Here is a 17,757-nt window from a genome sequence, read left to right as displayed (position 1 = left end):
GTGCAATCACACTTCTTGGAAAGGTGACCATAATAACATTCTAAAATGATTCAGGTTAAGATTCTGTAAGTCCATTCATTTATCTCAGAATTTATTCTACACATTGACCTTTCCCACCCCCTCCTTAGGACTAAAGGCAAATGAACCTAAAGCATATATCTACAAGAAAGTTTTCCAGTGAAGCTAACCTAAGAAGTTAAGTAATCTATCACTGTCATTTCTATTTCAGTGTTAAATAATTAACTAAATTAATATTAGATACTCTACTGCTGTGATCCCCTCAGACAATAAAGGAACTAAAACTCAAACTATAAATGAAGTAAAATCTACATCACTTTCATGTCCAACATCTCTAAGTAGGTTTAAAAACCTTTAGGTCATATGGGAAAATATTTGGCTGCAGTATTTGAGTAAATGTTCATTGAAATGAATTGGAACTCTGTCTCAATGATAAGAGATACTTAGTATGGCACTCAAGGGAACAATTTACAGTGTTGGTGGGAATGAAAACTGATATAGCCTTCATAAGAAATAGTATGGAGTTTCCTCAAAAAAAAATTAAAAATTGAACAACCAAATGATCCAGCAATTCCACTCATGGATATAAAAGAAAAATCTGAGATGCACTAAACATAATCATAAAGGCTGGTAGATTGAAAGTGGAAAAGATAAGGGAAGGCTCTGGGTCCTGCTTAGCCATGTTGGTCACTGCTGACTCCACCTCTGCCACCGCCACCACCATGCTCTGGGTCTGCCCCCCACTTGCCATCATCGCAGACCAGCAGCAGCTGCAGCTCTCGCAGCTGAAGGGGCTCACCCTGCCCGACAAGGAGAACATGCTCAGGCCCTCAGACAACCGACTTCCTGGCCAACAATACCACCAGGAGGATCTTCCAGGATCCCCTGGAGCCAAAACTAAAGTACCTGCCCCCAGCGTGGAGGATGAACCACTACTGGGAGAGAACGCCTGCCACTTGATCATCTTTCCTGTGGAATACCATGGTATCTGGCAGATGTGTAAGAAAGCTGAGGCTTCCTTTTGGACAGCCAAGGAGGTGGCTCTTTCCAAGGACAATCAGCACTGGGAAGCCCTGAAGCCTGAGGAACAATGTTTTATATCCCACGTTCTGGCTTTCTCTGTGGCAAGTGATGGCATAGTAAAGGAGAATTTGGTGGAGCGATTTAGCCAAGAAGTTCAAATTACAGAAGCCGCTGTTGCTAGGGCTTCCAAATTGCCATGGAAAACATACATTCTGAAATGTATAGTCTCCTTATTGACACTTACATTAAAGACTCCAAAGAAAGGGAATTTCTCTTCAATGTCATTGAAACAATTCCTTGTGTGAAGAAGAAAGCCATTGGGCCTTGTGTTGGATTGGGGACAAAGAGGCTACCTATGGAGAATGTGTTGTAGCCTTTGCTGATTTGGCGGAATCTTCTATTCTGGCTCAAGAAACGGGGACTGATGCCTGGCCTCACATTTTCCAATGAACTTATTAGCAGAGATGAGGGTTTACACTGTGACTTTGCCTGCCTGATGTTCAAACACCTGCTGCACAAGCCATCAGAGCAGAGAGTAAAAAAAACAATTATCAATGCTGTCAGGACAGAACAGGAGTTCCTCACAGAAGCCTTGCCTGAGAAGCTAATTGGGATGAATTGCACTTTGATGAAGCAGTACATTGAATTTGTGGCAGATAGGCTTATGCTGGAGCTGGGCTTTAACAAGGTTTTCAAAGTAGAAAATCCATTTGACTTTATGGAGAATATTTCACTAGAAGGGAAGACTAACTTCTTTGAGAAGAGAGTAGGCAAGTATCAGAGGATGGGAGTGATGTGGAATCCAACAGATAATTCTTTTACCTTGGATGCTAACTTTTAAATGAACAGAAGATGTGCTTTTATTTGGATGACTTTTTCCCCCTCCCTTATCACCTACCCCCCATCCCCCCAAATCAGCTAAAATGCATCCACCAGCTACCTCAGAATCCTTGTTGGCTTTTGCAAGCAGCTGTCCAGCTTCATAGCACTAATGATGATGATCCCGGCTTCCAAGTGAGGGACCCTCAAGCAAGCCTGCCCCAGCAGGATTGAACATCAGTTACAACCACCAGACAGTTAAGGTGTCAGTCTCACTGCTACAAAGAAGACTTTAAAGTTTACTTAACTAGTTTGTAAATAAAACTGGCACTTTACACACAAATGATCATTGTATTGTCAAGGGAAAAGCCTGATTAGTTTGGTTTCTACAACAAATGCAAAGTGTTGTATTTACCACTAATGGCCAATTCAAAATTCACTAAACTTAAGTTAAACTTCTGTTGACTCATATGTAATTTAGATTTTGTTTTCTTTAATGGACTGAAGTATTCAATAGATTTTTAAGTCAGTCCTGTGCATATGTAGACTTTAGTCAGCTGGTGCCAGGAGAAGACAATTGGGGTATTTTATTCTGGACCCCAGATAGGGTGTCAGCATGTCTTTCAGGTCAAAGAGCTTCTAACTTAAGTCACTGGGAATTGAGATATGATTTGGGTGACTACTAGTGACCCAGTGACATATGAGGAACAGTATCATTGTTTCTCAGATTGTACTTTCCTCAATTTCTACTTGGTATGAAAAGACTTAAAGGGCCTTTGAATTTAAGATGCTATTATGACTTTTCAGGTCATCCTTAGACAAAGTGACCTGTCTCAGCTTTTCTATTAATAGTGGTGAAACCAGAACTGAAATGGGCTCTCCTAGATGTTGTGTTTATTTCTAACTTTGTAAATAGGTACTGTTGAGACTTGATCATTTTTACCTGACTCTTTAATTATAAAATATGTTTTACCCTATGTCTATTTAAGTTTTATTTGTTTTGGGGAAAAAATCACCCAGTATTATCTTGAAGACATTGTTCTAACTATTCTAACATTTGCCTAAATATGAGCATCACCTGGTGAATTCTTTAACCAGTAGGAAATCAGTGCTGGTAGGTTCTATTAAAACATGTTCCATTCAAATGTTAATTTCAGGTAGAGGTATACTTAACAGCCAGTTTAGATCAATCTACCTCTGGAATTAAAAAACCCAAGGCGTTACACAGAAGATGGTGCATGACTTGTATTGATCTTTGGCCCTGTTTGTTAACTGATTGGGTTGTGTATTAGCTGACCATTTGTCAGTTTCCTTTTATTGTATAGTCTTTGAAATCCTATAATATGAGACTCTTGCATCTTAAATTATCGTTCCTTAAAGTTAATAAATTCGGGTTATATTGTCCTGAGAGAGAGAGAGAGGGAAGTTAATCAATGAACATCTATGGGCCAAAGCCAAAGAATAGACTTTCACTTTCCCAAATATATGAGTTCCCACCAGAATCCCCTATGAAGTTCCACTTACAAAAGTCTAAAGGTTTGCCAACTTGAATTTCTAAACTATTCAAAATCCCCCCTCCCCTGCACATTCAGCAAACCAGCTCCAAAGATTTTTGAAACACTTGGTCAGGTTAGTCATGGCAACAACTTTGCTTCCTGGTACCAATTTCTGTTTTACTCAGCTTTTTTCTGTGTGTGTATGAGATGAGGGAGCCTGAACCACTCCATTTTTCTTACAAAGGGAAAGAGACCCTGTCCACTTAAAGACATGGTCCAGGGACACTGAATCCTCATCATTCTCCACACACATCCTCATATTTTCTGATTTCACAGTTTAATGCATAAACCTAAGACTCTCTATCACCCAGTTCCTTCATTCTTTCCCCACCCTGGGATGGCCAAGCAGCTTTCCCCCATATCAGCCAAGCCACAGGTGCTAGTAATTGGAGAGGGCTCAAATTAAATGTTCATTTTTTAAATAATTTTTTTCTCTAAATCTCTTTTAAAAATATGTAATCGGTTTCTTCTTCTCAATTTTCTGAAATATAATTTGATTTTTGTAATAAACTCCATTCTGTTACCTTATAACCTCACTTATTTTTTTTCTTTAATTTTCATTTTGTTTTGGTTTTGTGACTGCTTTTTCCCCTTTCAAACAAGCTAAACAGAATAAAAACAAAAATGATATTAGTCAGAACATGTTTACCCATTTGTCCCTTTGTCTACTTTCTCTATAACAAATGAAACTGGATTATTCATTAATTTAAGTTGCTTATTTATTTTTATTTGCTATTTTTTTTTATTGTTGCTGCTGCCAATCTTATTATGAGGGCCTCTCTAGGGGAATGTAAATTCTGTGAGAATAAGGTCCTTCTTTGTATTCTTATCAATGAATGATTATGACACACAATAGATGCTCAATATTTTTTTTTTTTTTTACAAATGAATAGTTATATAAATTATGTGGGAGGCCATCCTCGCACATGATTTGAGTTACCTCCTTGGCTGGGTGAGAGGTGCTTAGGGACAGCTGTGTCAGAGCTTTTCCCACCCTTTTCCAGGTCCAAGGGCTTGTCTGTGCAGAGGCGTGTCTAGCCACTACCCTGAAGAACCAACTGTCACCCCTGACCTTGGGATGCTGCCCCCCTTAATCTTCATTGGATGGGATTTTCCTCAGAATTTTTTGTTCCCCAATAAAAGTCCAATCCCTGGCATGTTCTTTCTCTCTCACTAGCCTCTTCAGTAAACCTTGATACCACAATAGGTGGCTTCAGGCTGGAGCTGGGAGGAGCCATCCGGGAGCTGGTTTTAAAGGTAATTGGAGTCTTGTCTCTTTAATTTAAAACTCCCTAGTGGTTCTCATGATTCGTACCTTCTTTCATGAAGCCAGCGAGGGTCGAGGGCTAAATAATTAGTTTCATCTATCTACTGAACTGGTCAGAGATTTTTGCTTGAGATCTCTGTAAGTTAGCATGTGGTGGTGACTGGGTCCCAAGGCTTTCCTCACACATGTGGCTTGCCTGGAGCCTCAACAGTGTGGCAAGAGTGGTTTTCCCAAAAGGACTATTTTTCAAACAGTAAAGCAGAAACACAGAATGATTTGTCAACATGTTGGAGGTAATCCACTAGTGGAAATAGAACTGAAGTTTGACTGCATTCAGTTTCACTCTGTCTCAACATGCTCAGGGCACTTTCAAAATAAAAATTAGAATACTGTAAAACCAGAGTGTACTTGACCACTAAATATAATGCCAATTCTGAGTGAAATTACTCTCCAGGTAAACTTTTGTTCACAAGTTTGTGTTCACATATTTTTATCCATCACTATTTGCAGGTTTAAAGCATGAAAAATATACCCAATTATTATATACTATTTCATTTAAATTTGGGAAGCTAATGTAAAGAAAACAAGATAGAAAAATGGAAAAACAGTAAAAAAGTGGATTTATATGTACATAGAAGTAGCTCCATAACAATTATTTTTGTCTCTTTCTTCACTGATATATAATAAAAACCAGGAAAATGCCTAGCATATGGTAAACTCTCAGTGATTACTGAATGAATGAATATACAAAAAAAAAAAAAAAACAACTTTAACTCTTCCATGTCAGGGTTTAAGCTCTGTAGGAAATTTTTGGTAATCCATAGGATAATTTTAGAAGATGCTTTATGGGATAAGAATGCTTTCATTTGTGTTGTTTTTCTGACTGAATGCTCTTATTTTTCTTCTTTAACTATTGACAAGTGCAGTAATTTTCAAGAATCTACATCTGTCTTCTGTGGAGTTGCCTGTTATTGTTTCAAAATGCAGTAGATACTGTTTTCTTTGAAATTTTATTTCACTTCCAGTCTTGGTATATTGTTTGTATCAAATATATTCTCAATTTCATTTTCTGTCAATATTGTTACTGCACTAAGATAAATAGTCATTTACTTGGATTTATTTTAAAAATATTTTCACACCATTTAGCATTTGTTTAGTACTTAATTGAGCTGCTTTTGGTTTGTCCATGTTCTTTCCTAAATTAGGATCCATTGCAGTTACTATCTGAAAACAGACAAAAACCAACGCAGAAGATTAATTGCTAAAGCAAAGCCTCCAAACTGTCAAGTAAATCAAATCAAACAAAATGGTAGCAAACTGTTCAAAACCATTTCAAATTTAATTCAAGGGATTAATTAGAATAGTGCTGAAATAAAATTAGAATAAATAAGCACAAATATAACTATATGTTGCCATCAGGGTTAGTGGTTTGCTGCATGACTAAACAAACTCAAATTTAGTGACTTAAATCACAATGATTCCACTTTGCTGATGAGGCTGTAGATCAGTTCAACAATTCTACTGGTCAAGTCTTAGGTGATGTTTCCCAGGTTGACTCATGCCTGTGGGTAGCTGACTGATCTTCTGAGGCCAGAGTGAGTCAGACAAAGGACAGTTAGCTTACTGTCCACTTGACTGAGAGAAGCAGAAGTATGTGTTTCTAAATCTCCAGCTGATTATTCCAGGTTGTTCACATGATCTTTGGGCAGAGTTCAGAGGAGTGAAAAGATCTTGACTTGCAAAGGAACATTCACTTCTCTCACATTTTGTTGAACAAGTCAAGCAGAAAGTCTTCCCAGATTCAAGGGAAACTGGCTTGTCTTTAGGGCACAGTCTCTACAAAAGGCCTAGGTACAAGGAGAGGGTAGAGAAGCAGACATGGGACTAATTTCTACCTCAACATAGGGCACTTCAAGACTACTTATTTTCTATTATATCAGACATAATATAACATATGTGAAAAATCTCATTTATTAATTTGAACATTAGGACTATATGGCCTCAAATGTTTTCCAATATTAAGATTCATAATTCTAAGTTTCACCCACAAAAATAAGGAGTAGGGAAAGGGGGATTTTAATCAATGTAATGTATGTCAATTCCTTTGAAAATATTTTTACCAGGAATGGACTTTAAGGAGGAAGTTGACAACAGGTGTATAATAGGGGCGTGACAAAGGAGGAAAGATCTGGATGTCTTTGAAGCTGTCAGAAGGCAGTAAATGGACAGCAGACCCTGGAAGTGACAGGTAGAGAGTAAGAGAGGATCACGGACAAAATGAATTGCCTGTGGCCTGGGAAGGATGAGGTTCACAGGCAATTTGTTCAGTCACTTGGACTTTCTTTCCTCATCAAAGACACATATCCTTTAAATCTTGCTGCTTCCTCATGTTCCCTTGCACACTGCCTCTTCCTCCTTCATTATTTCCCTGCTCCACTCTGTCCCTCCATGGTCCCATCACTCTTCTATACAGGACCAGGATACTAAACACAGGAAGAGAAGCAATTGGCTCTAATTAGCTTGTTTCTATAAAAGAAATTGCAGATATTCGGGTGTTGGATATTTACATTAAGTTTTAACCTAAAAAATAAAACAAAAATTGTGAATATTTACGGGGTGACATGTAGTGTTTAGATACATGGGTATTTGTGTAATGTTCACATCAAGGTAAATTAAGCATTATTTTTATGGTGAAAACATTCAGTATCCTTTCTTCTAGTTTTCTTTTTGAATATACACTATATTATCTATAGTAATCCTATTATGCAACAGCACAACAGAACTTCTTACTCTGAACTTAGTACCCACTAATTAAACTTTTGTTTTGTTTTGTTTTGTTAAAAATCTTCTGTTTTGCAAAGAGATTTGTTTCATAGAGATATTTTAAGGCATCTATAAGCACAAATGCACATATATATGTACATATATAATTTCTACATCAACAGCATAAAAATTGAGCTCATCTGTAATTCTTGTATCTCAAGACTCCACACTCAGAAAATACATTTTTTAGACAATGAACACATGCAAGTAGAAATAAAAGGGAAGCAAGTATTTTTACAAGTGGAAAGAAAGCCAAAGATCCTCATTCCATATGTGAGACTTAGTCACAGGTTTCCTGGTCAGGTCACAAAATTAATCTGTTGCAGAGCCAGGTCTAGAACCCAGATCTCTCCCGGGTTACTAATCCTCGTTTCTTTAGTGTTTCTTCTACTTTACAATATGCCAACTTGAATGTTAATCCCTCATTCGTATTTTAAGTTTTTTCAAGGATGCCTGCCTTCTAAAATATTTTACACATTTCTCCTCATAGAGGAAGCAATGAAAGAGATGTTGTTGAAGTATTGATTTCTTACTACTCCTTTGATCACAGGAGTGCTCTTACAGAGGTTCCAAAGTGAATCTATTGCCACCATGTGGCCATAATGCGCAACTACAACGTTGAAAGTTTGTTGGAGGGATTTCACATTTAAACAAAGGTTCAAGAATAATTGGACGATGAGGGTCTCCTTCCATTTCCATAGTTTCCCTTCTCTCTCCCTTTCTCTCCCCCCACTCATTTCTGTTTAATGTTAATCTTTTCCTCATGCTCTTCTTCCCTGTTCTGATCTTAGTTGCTCTCTTTATATCAAAGAAGACATTTGGCATTTGTTTTTTAAGGATTGGCTAGCTTCACTTAGCATAATCTGCTCTAATGCCATCCATTTCCCTGCAAAATCCATGATTTTGTCATTTTTTAGTGCTGCGTAATACTCCATTGTGTATAAATGCCACAGTTTTTTAATCCATTCATCTATTGAAGGGCATCTGGGTTGATTCCAAAGTCTAGCTATTGTGAATTGTGCTGCCATGATCATTGATGTGGCAGTATCCCTATAGTATGCTCTTTTAAGGTCCTCAGGGAATAGACCAAGAAGGGCGATAGCTGGGTCAAATGGTGGTTCCATTCCCAGCTTTCCTAGGAATCTCCATACTGCTTTCCATGTTGGCCGCACCAGTTTGCAGTTCCACCAGAAATGTACAAGTTTACCCTTTTCCCCACATCCTCGCCAGCACGTATTGTTGCTTGACTTCATAATGGCTGCCAATCTTACTGGAGTGAGATGGTATCTTAGGGTGGTTTTGATTTGCATTTCTCTGACTACTAGAGATGGTGAGCATTTTTTCATGTACTTATTGATAGATTGTGAGGGGAAAGGGGAAAAAAAAACAAGGGAGAGAATTAAACAACAGCAGATGGGGTAGACAGGGAAGATGAGAGGGAAGGGGAGGGGGGATAGTAGGGGATACGAAAGGTAGCAGAAAGGTAGCAGAATACAACAGTCATTAATATGGTATTATGTAAAAATGTGGATGTGTAACCGATGTGATTCTGCAACTTGTATTTGGGGTAAAAAATGGGAGTTAATAACCCACTTGAATCAAATGTATGGAAGATGATATGTCATGAGCTTTGTAATGTTTTGAACAACCAATTAAAAAAAAAAAGAATAATTGGACGACCACCAGTTCTTGTTTGTTTCTTTGTGTTACTGCGGATTAAACCTAGTATACTATTATTGAGCTACATCGTCAAGCTTTACTTTATTATAAGACAGGAGTTTGCTAAGTTTAAAGGCTCTCTTGAAAATTGCCATCTCACTGCCCAAGGGATTACACATGCACTTGAGTGCCTGATGATGAGCACAAGTATTTTCACTATTTAGATCCAATAATTATTACAGTTTTATTGTAAATATATTATCTCTTTCTCAACTATCTTTGTTCTGAATGATTTAAAAATAATTTGCACATAGAAATGAATCTAAGATTATGAAAACTGACATATTTTATATCACAACATAAAATAATATACCCCAAAAGTTACCATACTATTCTAAAAAATTAAATATCATATCATAAAAACAAACAAAAAAAAAACAATAACAAAAACATAAAACAAACAAAACAGAAAAACTCAGAAACTCAGGAGGAGAGGAAAAGGAGAGCCAAGTGGGGTATCTGGCATTGCATAATCCTTAGGAGCTCACAAAGGTGTCAGAGGAGACATGAGCATTAAGGCAGTGTCCACTCTCCAGCAGAGGTGGAGAGGGTGATTGCCTGAGAGATTGTGGACCTGGTGCCTCTGATGTTTGCTGGATTTAATTGAGGTTTTATCCAGGAGACACAGGTGAAAGGGAAAAGAGCCCCATCATGACAGGCCAGGGACTCATGGTCCTCTTGCAACAGAAAACACGGTCATTGGTTTTAAAATGGGCATCATCTTGCATGGCAAAGCAATAGTGTCTAATTTGTTTGGATTAATCAACTGTCCAGCTTGCAGACTGCAGACACAGAGGAGGTGCTCCATAAACAACAACCTATTGCTGGGCTCAGCTTTAGAGTGTTTGCTTAGGGAGAGGTGCACCCAGCTCTAATACCACTCAGAGGAACTGAGCCAAGAGAATATCAGGTTCAAGGCCAGCCCAAGCAAACTAAAGGAAATCTAATGTAAATTTTTTTTAAAAAAAGTATGTAAATACATACAAGAAAGGGAAAGTAACTAAGTGGGAGAGCATCCCTGGGTACATTCAAGAGAGAGAGAGAGAGAGAGAGAGAGAGAGAGAGAGCAAGAGCAAGCAAAAGAGAAAGAGAGAGAGAGGAAAAGGGGTCTAGCTCTGTGGAAAAAACATTAAATTGGATGAGAGCATCAGGCCCCATTCACTAGTATTGTGAAAAGAGATCATTTACTTAATGAAAGGTAGAACAACTTACATAGGAACTGTAGAGGCTCATAAATTTTCCCCAAATGTCATACTTTAATACAATTTTCAAAAGGCTTTTGATTCCCCTATAGGAAAGCATTTGTGGGTCTTGAAGGAATTGCAAGGAATGAAAAGTGCAATATTCCAATCACCCACTTTGAGACAGGTGAGACAAAATGCCTGCATGCTGAAGCAGGCAAAACAACAACCATGAATGGTGTGGTTCACACGTGTGCAAACGTATGGACAGAATCAACACAGGGCTCCAGTACCCACACAAACTCAGTGACATACTGGGGCATGACCTCTGGTCAGAGCCAGGAGTCCATTGGCCACCATGGACAAACACTTCAGTGCTGCAGAGGGCTTCTATGTCTCCTCAGTTCTACAGGGTATTGCATGACATAAAGGAAGACTGGGAAAGATTCTCTTTTGATTTCACTTGTGGCAGGCATTTCTATATAAATTTAAATTAAAAAAGAAAAACTAATCCCCATCATTTTTTCTGAGAGAAGGTATAAAGAGATATGGAATGGATTCCTATGCAAAGGGGTAACCACAGCCCTGCCTACCACTCTTCCAGCTGCATACTTTTTCTTCTGCATGTTGTATATTTTTCCTTTTCCACATGCTGGTGTGCAAGGCCAGACCAGGATGTGGTCACTGGGAGAAGCATGCACAAGAAAGAGCATCTAACGAGAAGCTACAAGAGTGGTAAACCAATATCTAGGCCTGTGGAGGACTGAAGGGGAAGGGAAAATCTTGGTATTCCCTTGCCCCTGGTTTTTCTTGAAAATCAGCAGGTCAAAGCAGGGTGTGAACCCAAGTACAAGAGCAGGCCCTAGATAGGGAGAGCCTCAGGCAGTGTTGGTCACAGGCCATTTCTTTCTGAAAGTTCTTTCTCTGATGAGCAGGACCCTTGGGGTGGGGGGAATGCCTATGAGTACTGAGGCTTGCCCTTTTCCAACACTTGGTTTTCTGACTTCAAGTCTTAGGCTGTAAGTTGGCGAAGGTAACCCTGTTTTCAGCTCAGCCTCTTCAACATGGCAAAGATATAAAAATTTTGCTCTAAGAGAAAATTGCACCTGAATGTTCTCATTTGAAAGAACTGGAAGAATTCTGACACAAGGCTTCTCTAGTAGTGAGGTCCATCTTCCACACTTTTTCTTTTTCAGACAGAATCAGAACAATTGCCCAGGCTCTCCTGGGTCTCCTGATGTCCAAGGAGACTTCGATTCCCAAGTAGTTTGGTGTTCGCAGAGGGCACTTCTGTGCCTGGGTCCTGAAGCACAGGGTATTTTCTGTCTTTCTAGTATGGACCATTGAACCCAGGATGCTCTGCCCCTGAGCTCCATCCACAGCTCCTTTGATGCTTCATTTTGAGACCAGGACTCTCTAATTGCAGGGTGCGGCCTTCCATTTGCAATCCTGCCCTCCAGGGTCTTCAGTGTCTGCATGACCTGGATCCTGGCACATAGCATTTGGAAAGAATGTGAACTCTGGGGTGGGAAGCCTGGCTACTACTGGAACACACCTGCCACCATGTCCATGAGTACAGGCTACCTCACTGGAGGATGACTATGGTGAGACAACCTCATCAACCCAGTCACCTCTACAAGGCCCTCGATGCAGGCTGGCACTAGACATCCCATCTGCTCACTGCACACACAGGTGTGGGTCCTAATGAGCTGGAGCCAATCTAGCACAAAGCAGGATGATCCAAGGCACTGAATTCCATATTGCTGAACCTCCATCATGTCAACTGAAACAACGATGGTCATCTTGAAAGTCAGCCAGGAGCTCAAAAGCAAAAGCAAATGGATACTCTGAGGTTTAGTGGTGATGTTGCAGTGTTCCTCTTATGAGATCCCCCATTCAGACCATCTGCCTAGGTCCCTGCACACCATCTGCAAACCACGCCCCCCCACCCCCGTTCCTGTGACATTCAGCATCCAGAGTGCGGACACCTGTCTCTAAGGCACTAGGAAGTATGTTATCTTCTTGTGGGTCAGGTGTTGGGGTGATAGGTGGTGGGGCATCCTCACCTCCTAGGCATCTAAAGGGCTGCACTGTACCAGGAGAGGTCCCCACCCACAGCAGCTCTCCCTGACTCAAGGAGACAGCACCCAGGGCTCTGAATCTGACAAGTTCCAACCTTTATTATGGCTGGCTATCTTTGGCCTGGTCCTGAAGGGAGTCTTTTGGACATGTGACTTCTGTGGATTTGTTTGCATGACATTACCAGGATCCAATGTGTGTAAGTTCCTTAGATGAGGGCTTTGACACATACACTCCACCCTCAGACACTGTGGACATCGGGAGCAGTGCTCTAAGTCGATCCTCATACTGGGCCTGTGCCTATCAACCTCCTGCGTGATCAGGCAGGAGGATCTCAAAATTTGTGTCAGTCTTCGCCAATTAGGGAGTTTTTCACAAAATGCTCCAAGAAAGAGTCCTACCCAAGACCCTCGGTAGCAGAGCACCCTGGTTTCCTTGCACATCACTGCAAAAGAAAACAAAAACAAAGAAAAAAGTAAAGAAGAAAGATGTTGTTTGAAATAGGTCAACCATCACGTTTTCAGGGCTTTGTATGAGGAAAATGTGGCTCCTGAACACGAACTTGTGTGCTCTTCCAATTCTGCATGGTGTCTTGGCACGGATTCAATGACATGGGCCCAAAGCCTGAGACCCAGAGTTGGCAGGGGAGTTCCACTTGCCATCACATTTCCATTTGAGTTCCTACCACCCAGTAGGGGGCGGGGGTTCCACTCCACATTGGAGAGCAGGAGACCTAAGTGTGACCACACTGGCAAAGACACTTCTTCTGTTGGATTCTACATTCCATGTCCTTGGTCCTAAGGGCATTGCCCCCAGAAAAGCAACCCCTTCTGGTAGCATGGAATCCTCAACCTTTCAGGCAGTCACCTCTTCCCCATACTCAGGGGCCTCTATCTCACCTCCTCCAGAATGACCAGTATATGTTCTCCCCAACAAGACCCATGTGCTCTTTAGGAGTCTCTCCCATCAAAGCTACACAGTGTTGGTGGTGGTACAACCTTGGGAATGGATTGAGCAGGCAACTTGATATCACACAATGTAAAACTTTATTACCATCCTTTTTAACACACCTATCTCAACAATGAAATCTTATAGGGAAATAACCATAACAACAACAATGAAAGAACCTGAAACAACTAAACAAAACTCAAACGAAAACAGATGATAAATAAATATATAAACAAATAAATAATAAAGGAAATAAATAAATAAAAGAAAGAAAGAAAAAAGGAAATAAATAAAAGAAAGAGAGAAAGAAAGGAAATAAATAAATAAATAAATAAATAAACAAGGAAGTAAATAAATAAGGAAATAAATAAATTTTAGAAATCCAGAAAATTCCAGAGGAGAGGAAGAGGAGAGGCATGGTGGGGATGTGGATCTCAGTAGTCCTCAGGGGCTCACAAAGGTAGAGGGGCCAGAGGAGACATGAGCTCTAGGGCAGTGTCAACTTTCCAGCACATGTGGAGTGGGTGCTGGCCTGAGAGATGGGTGACCTGGTGCCTCTGGTGTTTGGCCGTGTTTAATTGAGGGTTTTTCCTGGAGAGGCAGCTGCAAGAGAAAAGAGCCCCAACATGACTGCCTTTCCCTGGGTCTTTCCCGATTCTCAGAAGAACCCTTGCTGTGAGAAGAGCCCAGCCCCTATCCTGGCACCAGGACTTCTTCCCGGACGAGGGCCCTCCAGCTGCAGGTAGGGTCAGGAGTATTTGGCTGGGGACCACAGGCCAGTTCCCAGTAGGAGTGGCAGAGTTTCCTGGACACACACATGCAGTCACCCACCCGAGGCCCCCTCATCACAGGCCTTGGACTCACTGGGATCTGTGTTCTCCAGCCCTGTCAGGAGGCTCTCCACCTGGACTGTCAGCCCTGACTCCGGCATGGTGTGGAGCAAGAAGGTCCTGAGGCTCCTCAGGCTGTCCATGGACCCCACAAAATCTTCTGGGTATAGGTAGAGCCACATTTGGACAGTGGAGCAGAAGGCGCTGGGGACATAGGAGTGGGGCAGGGAGCCATGAGTGATTGGGCATCTCCTTGAGCTGGATGCCCCTTTGGACCACCCGGATGATGGGCTTCCCAGAGAGTGGCCAAGTGGGTCCCATGCAGCAGGGCGAGAAGGGGGACATCCTGTGAGGGCCATGTGTGGGTAAGAGGCTCCCATCTCCTGTGCATCGGGGGCTCCCCAAATTTGCCTCAATAGAGAAAAGTGAGGGCCATTGTGGCTGGGATTGGCTGTGGAGGGGAGGGATGCTCACAGGGCCAGGCTCTGAGGCACCAGCCCCACCTGCGGTCCTTAGCTACCCAGAGTCCCACCACAGCTACCTGTGCCCACTCCAGAGGGAAATCACCAGACCACATCCGTGGGCCACAAATCACGGAAGGTGGACACCTGCGTTTTTGCCCACCCATCCACTGCCAAGTTTCCCCAAGAGACCCTGGAGTCAGAAGCCCACTCTCATGGCCCCCAAACCACTCACATCTGTCCCGGAAGGAAGACTTCTTCCATGCATTGCTGCTGGTCCTCATACCTAGAGAAGACCAGGAGAATGTCACCTCGTATATCCTCTGCCCTGCATGCACCAAGACGCCTGGTGGCTTTGACTAACTTTCTGCCAATACTGAAAGCTCAGGAGAGCTGGGAGGTGTGTGTGCACTGCTTCCTAATGGATAGGCCATGTGCCTGCCAAGGGCAGGTGCTTCACAACTATTGGGCCCATGAATGAACCCAACCAGGTCCCCCTCCATCCACCCTAGCTGTCCCCGCTCTGCCTCCAGGCAGGTCAGCGGCCCTTCCACATGCAAGCCACATGCTCCTTCCCCAGCGTGCAAACTGCTCTTCCTGAGGCCTCTGTCCAGTTGGGCTGAGGCAGAAGAGTTCCCCACAGGGGCAGGACAGGCACCCCGGGGGAAGTCCTGAGGCCTTGGAAGCCTGGCCCAGTGGATAAGGCCTGAGACCTACACTCCTAGGGCTCATCCTACTTGGTTGGCTCGACACCCCAGTGGGGTTCTCCTGTGAATATCCTACATCCCACAGAGTGGCCAGAGGTCCAGAGTGGTGCCCGGCATCCCATCCACCCAAGAGATGGCCATGTCCCGGGGCCTGGAGGTCATACACACTTTTGACTGAGGAGCTCCAGCACTTTCTGGATGCTGAGCACCTTTGGGCGTCTGCACAACAATCCTTCCAGCCAAGAAGAGTGCCCCCTCTGCAGGACATTCACGAGGTCCTTCTCCAACTCCTGGCGGACCAGTGAGGTGAAGCTGTCCACCAGACGGGACACAGCCAGGGACGAACGCTTGTCACCTCCCTAGTTTCAGGGATCAAAGAGGGACATTTCAACCAGGAAACAGTATCATCTGCAAAATGTCTCACTGTCATACATTCAAGTGAAAAACCAAACAAAACGCTTTCCTTCCCTTCTAATTCTCAGTTGAAATGAGGGAAACACAGGCACCCACACCCACTCGCATTTGGTGAGGCTCTGAGGCTGTCCCAAGGGGAGTCGCAGAAGCGGGTTAGACTCTGGTCACCTGCAACTGTCTGTCTTGTCTCACCTCCAGTGTCCTTGTGAAAAGTCGCCCGAGTGTTCTGGACCCACGGCTGACCCAGCGCCTCCACGCACGTGAAAGGCCACTATGAAGGGCTTTCCTGAGGCCAGTGTGTCCACTGAGGACTGGACCACAACAGCTCATGGCTCTCTGCTTGTCTTGTCAACTCAAGTGAACGGACAGGGGCTGGAGGTGGACTGTTGGGACCTAGCTAGGAGGGTTCCAAGTTCTGTATGTTCCATCGCCAAGGAAGTGAGGTCACTTCCTCTGTGACTCCTTACCTGAGTCCCTTTTTCACACATGATGGTTCCAAAGGCCACCTGGGGTGCTGGCTGCTGCCATCTTCCCATGGCCTATGCACAAGTGGACAGAGTTCTGCCAACACAGCCTGGATCTCTTCCCCAGGAAGATCTAGGTCTTGCCAGAAGCTGCCCTGGTTGGGGGAGACAGAGCTGGGTTCAGACCCATCTCCTCCTTCTGACCATGGGTGTGAGTCTCAAGAATCCAGGGGGCCTCACAGGCTCTCCAGAGCTTCCTAATATATCCTCGGGATCCTTCCACCCTCTGCTTTGGAGATGGTCATCACCTGTATGTGCCCATGCATGTGTGAACCACCTGGGCAACCCTCATGCTGGAGTCATGTGTCTGTCATACACAAACACAGAGGTGACACAACACAGGAAGCGGGGGAACCAGGGATGACATGCAATTCTACCCCACCCTGAGTCCTACAGTGAGAGAGGGAGAGTGGACTCCTCTCTTGGCTCTGATTGTGCCTGACTGTGCATGACTTGAAGTGTGTAGGGACTGATTTTCAGAGAGAGCCTTCATTTACCCCAGAACTGCCAGTGGCTTCTGGGAGATTTTGAATAGCACCCATGTCTCTTTCCATGGTATCATGTGGGTGCACTACGAAGGCTCCCAATCTCCAAAGCAGCCCTGTGCCCAAGTCCTGTAGCTCCCTACACTCCAGGGGGTCCACATCACTTCTACCTGGATTCTGAGAAAGAGGCAACAGCCAGGATCATGGGGTATCCCTTGCAACATGGTCTCATGAGAAGTCTCAGGACTCTGTGGGTTTATTGCCCCCCAGCCAGGAGGGACTGCTGGGATTCTCGAGCTGTGTGACAAAAATAGGTGAAGTGGCAGCAGGCAGAGACCCAGGGGCCCCAGGAAATAACCAGCAGCTGGCCTTTCTCTGCTTCTATTTCCTAGTGCCCCACATAGGTGAAAATATTGGGGTTTCAAAATTCACTCAAGCACAAAATATATCAAGAAGTGTGGATGGTGTCAAGTGGTTAAGAGTCTGTCCAGTATCATGGTCTCAAGCATGGGCGTAGGTGCCCCCTCCTCCACATCTCCAGGGAGAGGCGACATTGCTTCTTTCAGGGTGGCAGCAAGCCACTTTGGTTTGTTTGGTGCACAGTGGAAGGCAAGACTGTTGTCTCCCATTCTTTCAACACAGAGGAAACCATGCCCCAGTATTAGGAGCAAAGAAGCCTCCCAGAAGGCAATATCCATACAATAACCAAGGCTTCTGAGCAGGCCCAAGGACAGACAACTCAGTGTGGAGGAATGGAAAGGGAACAGGAGGCCACTCCTGGCAGGGGCACTCCCTCACCAAATGCGTGTTGACTGAGCACCCTGTGCTCACCGTTTAGGGCAACCCAAGAGGCTGAGGCCTTTCCCTGCTCCCAAGGAACTTCAAGAATTGGCCCCCCATGCC

At 43.3% G+C, this 17,757-nt stretch overlaps 1 pseudogene; it reads left to right on the top strand.

Moving 5' to 3' along the window:
• The first annotated feature begins 737 nt into the window (after positions 1–737).
• LOC124098883 (ribonucleoside-diphosphate reductase subunit M2-like) lies at positions 738–1,887 on the top strand (annotated as a pseudogene).
• The last annotated feature ends 15,870 nt before the right edge of the window (positions 1,888–17,757 follow it).

The sequence above is a fragment of the Marmota monax genome, unplaced genomic scaffold (assembly GCF_021218885.2).
Source record: "Marmota monax isolate L192 unplaced genomic scaffold, Marmota_monax_Labrador192_F-V1.1 WCK01_AAM20220418_F8-fsc00830, whole genome shotgun sequence".
Classification (NCBI taxonomy): Eukaryota; Metazoa; Chordata; class Mammalia; order Rodentia; family Sciuridae; genus Marmota; species Marmota monax.
This window is presented reverse-complemented; position numbering and strand designations above follow the sequence as displayed.